Consider the following 6,224-nt stretch of genomic DNA (forward strand, 5'->3'; position numbering starts at 1 on the left):
GAACTCGGTCTTCCGAATACCAGGGGCTTCGCCGAAATTTAAAATTATAGAATTCTATGGCTAAGTGAGAGTGTTCATGCATTATAGTCCGATTGCCTTGTTCGTTGGGCTGAGCGCCTCCCTCGAAGGACCCAAACATGGGAAAAAGAGCGCTCAGATTTATCCCCGAACACCCCAGCACTAGCGGCACGGGGGCAGAAGCCGACGACTTGCCATCTCTCAGAATTGATAAACAGCCGCACAGAAGGTAATATTTTAAATTCCAACAGCATTGCTTAGCGCATATGAACAAGTTTTCAGCACACAGGACAAAACGAGCAAGTTTCACTCAAAAATTACATCCCTAGAACATTCATCCGCCACAAGGCAGGCACCCTTGAGAACATCCTTATAATAATTCTCGGGCTTGCGGTGCTCTTTCCCCGGCGGTGGCCCGTCCTTCACAAGCTTCTCAGCATCCAGCTTGCCCCAGTGCACCTTAGCACGGGCAAGGGCCCTACGGGCACCTTCAATGCAGACGGAGCGCTTGATGACTTCGAGCCTTGGACAGGCCTCCACCAGCCGCCGCACCAGCCCGAAAAAGGTCCCAGGCAGAGCCTCTCCAGGCCACAGCCGAACTAGGAGGCCCTTCATGGCCTATTCGGCCGCCTTGTGAAGCTCGACCAGCTGCTTCAGCTAGTCGCTCAGGGGCACGGGGTGTCCGGCCTCAGCATACTAAGACCAGAACACCTTCTCTGTCGATCTGCCCTCCTCGGCTCGATAGAATGCGGCGACATCGGACACACTCCGGGGAAGATCTACGAACGCTCTTGGAGAGCTCGATTCGGGTAAGTAACAAGTAACTCACGTTTATGTGTTTGCTTTGCATAAAGAATGCCTTACCCGCCGCTATCTTCTTCACCTCATCCAACTCCTGGAGGGTCTTCTGGGATTCGGCCTTGGCAGACTTGGCATTTTCAATAGCCACCGCGAGCTCGGACGCTCGCGTCTTTGAGTCAAGCTCCAAACTCTCATGTTTTTCCATGAGAGCCTGGAGCTCTTGCCGCACCTTGCCAACCTCGGCCTCATACTTCTCCCGCTCGGTGCGCTCCGTGCCGCCCTCTTCTCGGCCTCGACCAGCGCTTGCTTAAGGGTCGCCACCTCAGACGTGGCCCCTACAATAGCCACGATAATCCTGTCATTTTTTTGCAATTGCACCTTTTTATATATATTTAAACAAGGTATTTCTTACCTTCATTGTCCTCGAGCTGCTTCTTGGCACGCCCGAGCTCTTGCTCGGACCGCTCGAGGTTCTGCTTTAGCGTGTCCACTTCCGCAGTCAGTGCGGCGGACGCAAGCAGAGAAGCCTGCATACGCATATTGACTCCTTTTTGTTAGACTCCTGCGAATTTTATTTGATCCTCTATTCGGCTTTTCTTCCCGAACGCCAAACAGAGCATCAGGGGCTACTGTCTATGCGGTAATATTATTTACACATTCTTTACTTACCTCAAAGCCTGTTAAAAGGCTAGTACAAGCTTCAGTCAGTCCGCTCTTGGCGGACTGAACCTTCTGGACCACCGCACTCATAATGGTGCGGTGCTCCTCGTCGATGGAGGCGCCTTGGAGCGCCTCCAACAGATTGTCCGGCGCCTCCGGTTGGATGGGGGTCATTGGCACGGTGGGCTTACTCCTCTTGGAAGGAGGTCCACCGCCAGACTCTAGAACCTTTGAAGGTTCCGGAGCGGTGTCCGGCCTAGAGCCGGACTTGGAGCCCTGGGGGGTTTCATCCCCTTTACTCCTAGAGTCCGGGAGGTCGCCTTGCGGCGCCTCCAGGACCACCTCCTCCCGGCATGGAACCTGTTGGGACAACACTTCGGTGTCGTCCATAGGGCGGGGGAGGAAGCCGTCGGAAGCGAGTTCACATCCGACGAGTCCAGTGAGCCGCTCGACGATGCGTCGAGCCGGTCTTTGGGTGGGCTGCATAAACATATTCGACATAAGGGAAAGCTGAATGAATACTATGAATTACTCTGGTATCCGGATACTTACGATTTGGCCAGGGGCTTGGCCCTGGGCGGCCACTCCTCTCCGCCGTCGTCGGCGTCGGTGGAGTAGTCCGGAGGAAGGGTTTTCCCCTTCTTGGACCCTTCGGCCTCCCCAGTTGGGGCGGCCTTCCTTTTCTTCCCTTCCCCCGCTGGAGGGGGAGGGGTCTCTTCTTCCTCCTCCTCGTCTTCATGGGAGGAGTGCGTCTTGGAGTCGTCGGATGAGGGATCCGACACCTCCAGGCGCCGGGCACTCTTTGGAGTCCCCGTGGCCCTCTTCTTGGCCTTCTTCTCCGACACCACATGGGGTGCCGGAAGCAGCATCTTCGCCAAACGAGCGTCCGCTAGGCCTTCGGGCAAAGGAGCAGGACAGTTGATCTGTCCGGACGTCTCCTGCCAATCCTATCAAAGGTAAGGGAGCTTAGATCCCGCATGGAGTCAAACTATGAAAAACTGATACCCTATAAAAGGAAAAAATACAGCTTACCGCATGAGCGTGACGCTGCGTACTGAATCCGCGATCCTCGGTAGCGGATGCGGGGGCCTCGGCGCCCTTGAAAAGCACCTTCCAGGCATCTTCGTACGTCGTGTCGAAGAGCCTGCTCAGAGTTCTGGTGTCGCGCCGGGTCGAACTCCCACAGGTTGAAAGCCCGTTGTTGACACGGAGGATCAGGCGGATGAGCATAACCTGGACTACGTTGACAAGTTTGAGCTTCTTGTCCACCAGGGTTTGGATGCATGTTTGGAGTCCGGTCAGCTCTCCTTTTTTACCCCACGACAGGCCCGTCTCCTTCCAGGAGGTGAGCCGCGTAGGGGGTCCGGATCGAAACTCGGGGGTGCGACCCATTCGGGGTCGCGCGGCTCGGTGATGTAAAACCACCCCGATTGCCACCCCTTCAGGGTCTCCACAAAGGAGCCCTCGAGCCATAAGACGTTGGCCATCTTGCCCACCATGGCGCCTCCGCACTCCGCCTGGTTGCCGCGCACCACCTTCGGCTTGACGTTGAAAGTCTTGAGCCATAGGCCGAAATGGGGGCGGATGCGGAGGAAAGCCTCGCACACGACGATAAACGCCGAGATGTTGAGGACAAGTTCGGGGCCAGATCGTGGAAATCCAGGCCGTAGTAGAACATGAGCCCCCGGACAAATGGATGGAGAGGGAAGCCCAGTCCGCGAGGAAATGGGGGAGGAACCACCCTCTCATGGGGCCTAGGGGTGGGGATGAGCTGCCCCTTTTCGGGAAGCCGGTGCGATGTCGTTAGACAAGTATCCGGCCTTCCTCAGTTTTTTGATGTGTCCCTCCGATGACGGAGGAGACCATCCACTTGCCTCCCGCTCCGGACATGGCTGGAGAAGGTTGAGGTGGTGAGTGCGGGCTTGGGTGCTGGAGCTCGAGTGCGCGAGAATGGATAAGCAAGGGAGGAAGAAGGCGTAGGTGAAAAGGTGTCCTATATCCCTATATATGGATAGCAAACATACGTTCACCCACCAAGACCTGGTAAACATCGAACTTATCTCCAAAGAGACAAAAAAAAAAAAAACAATCATCTCTCATTGGGTTACCCACGCCCGTATTGATGAGAATCCCGGAATAAGGGGACACGATCTCTGCTTTAACAAGACATGCCAAGGAAACCGCCTCGCATGACGCGCTGAGGTGGGATAATGAAACGATTCGGATAAAGGCTTGGCCGTGGTGTGTCACACTATGGAATACGTCAGCAGATTAGATTTGTGTAAATATTATTCTCTCTATGGCAATATGTGGAAACTTATTTTGCAGAGCCGGACACTATCTTTGTGTTCAAAATCTTCTATGAAGTACTTGGAGGAGGAACCCGCCTTGCAATGCCGAAGACAATCTGCGCGCCGGACTCGTCGTCATTGAAGCCTGGTTCAGGGGCTACTGAGGGAGTCCTGGATTAGGGGGTGTCCGGATGGCCGGACTATACCTTCAGCCGGACTCCTGGACTATGAAGATACAAGATTGAAGACTTCGTCCCGTGTCCGGAAGGGACTTTCCTTGGCGTGGAAGGCAAGCTTGGCGATACGGATATGTAGATCTCCTACCATTGTAACCGACTTTGTGTAACCCTAACCCTCTCCGGTGTCTATATAAACCGGAGGGTTTTAGTCCGTAGGACAATATACAGAACAACAATCATACCATAGGCTAGCTTCTAGGGTTTAGCCTCTTGATCTCGTGGTAGATCTACTCTTGTACTACCCATATCATCAATATTAATCAAGCAGGACGTAGGGTTTTACCTCCATCAAGAGGGCCCGAACCTGGGTAAAACTTCGTGTCCCCTGCCTCCTGTTACCATCCGGCCTAGACGCACAGTTCGGGACCCCCTACCCGAGATCCGCCGGTTTTGACACGACAGGACTTTTCCTTCTCTAATGGTTATACAACATATTTTAGTTGCTGTTGATTACGTACTAAGTGGGTAGAAGCTATTCCAACTAGTAGTGCTGATCATAACACTTCTATTAAAATGCTTAAAGAAGTTATTTTTCCAAGATTTGGAGTCCCTAGATATTTAATGACTATGGTGGTTCACATTTTATTCATGGTGCTTTCCATAAAATGCTTGCTAAATATGACGTCAATCATAGAATTGCATCTCCGTATCACCCACAGTCTAGTGGTCAAGTGGAATTGAGTAATAGAGAACTCAAATTAATTTTGCAAAAACTGTCAATAGGTCTAGAAAGAATTGGTCCAAGAAACTTGATGATGCATTATGGGCCTATAGAACTGCATATAAAAATCCTATGGGTATGTCTCCATATAAAATGGTATATGGAAAAGCATGTCACTTACCTCTCGAACTAGAACATAAGGCATATTGGGCTATTAAAGAGCTCAACTATGATTTCAAACTTGCCGGTGAGAAGAGGTTATTTGATATTAGCTCACTTGATGAATGGAGAACCCAAGCCTACGAAAATGCCAAGTTGTTTAAAGAAAAAGTTAAAAGATGGCATGACAAAAGGATACAAAAGCGTGAGTTTAATGTAGGTGATTATGTATTGCTATACAACTCTCGTTTAAGATTTTTTGCAGGAAAACTTCTCTCTAAATGGGAAGGTCCTTACGTTATCGAGGAGGTCTATCGTTCCGGTGCCATAAAAATCAACAACTTCGAAGGCACAAATCCGAAGGTGGTGAACGGTCAAAGAATCAAACATTATATCTCAGGTAATCCCATAAATGTTGAAACCAATGTTATTGAAACCGTAACCCCGGAGGAATACATAAGGGACACTTTCCGGAATGTTTCAGACTCCGAAAAGGAATAGGTATGTGGTACGGTAAGTAAACCGACTCCAAAATAGTTTTTAAGGCAATATTTCTCCGTTTTGGAATATTTAGAAAAATAGAAAAATTAAAGAGCAGTCCGGGAAGGACACGAGGGCTCCACGAGGGTGGAGGGCGCGCCCTACCCTACTGGGCGCGCCCCCTACCTCGTGGGCACCTCGTGTGCTCTCCGGACTCCGTTTTCGTACACGACACGTATTTTGGTCGGTAAAAATTCATTATATAATCTCCCGGAGGTTTTGACTCCCGTATCACGCAATTATCTCTGTTTGTTTTCGAGCTGTTGCTGCTGCAGATTAGAGCAAGATGTCTTCGCAAGAGTCAGTCGGGGAGAGCCGGGTGTCTCATCCGGCACCGAGATCAATGACAAACAACAATGTTGACCTCTTTGGGCCAGCAACGGAGGAAGAGATGGAGGCCGAATTGAAGAGGATAGATGCCATGGAAGAGGATCAAGAAGTCACTTCCCGCCTCCGAAGCTGGATTCACAATGGGAGAACTGCAGAGCTCAGCTATTCCAAACTCGGTTATCCCTTCCAATGTTAGATTTCTTTCTTATGAGAATATGAAAAAGAGTGTCACTGGTTCTCCCGCAGCTATGCAGCACCCTTGGGTGCAGGGAGCTTTGGCTGTTACAGGAAAACTCCGAAAGGAAATAATGGACCTCAAGCAGCAAGTCAACAAGCTTGAGGAGGAGAATCGTATCTTGAGGGGCATCATCGCCAAGAACATCACATCACCATCCCCGAAAAGAGAGACATAATCACATGGGTATGGGCACTCCACTTGGCAACTGCCAAGCTTGGGGGAGTGCCCCGGTATCGTATCACCATCACTTTTATCTTTACCATTTTTCTTAGTTCGATCCTTTTGGT

Source organism: Triticum urartu, chromosome 5 (genome assembly GCF_003073215.2).
Source record: "Triticum urartu cultivar G1812 chromosome 5, Tu2.1, whole genome shotgun sequence".
NCBI classification, from domain to species: Eukaryota; Viridiplantae; Streptophyta; class Magnoliopsida; order Poales; family Poaceae; genus Triticum; species Triticum urartu.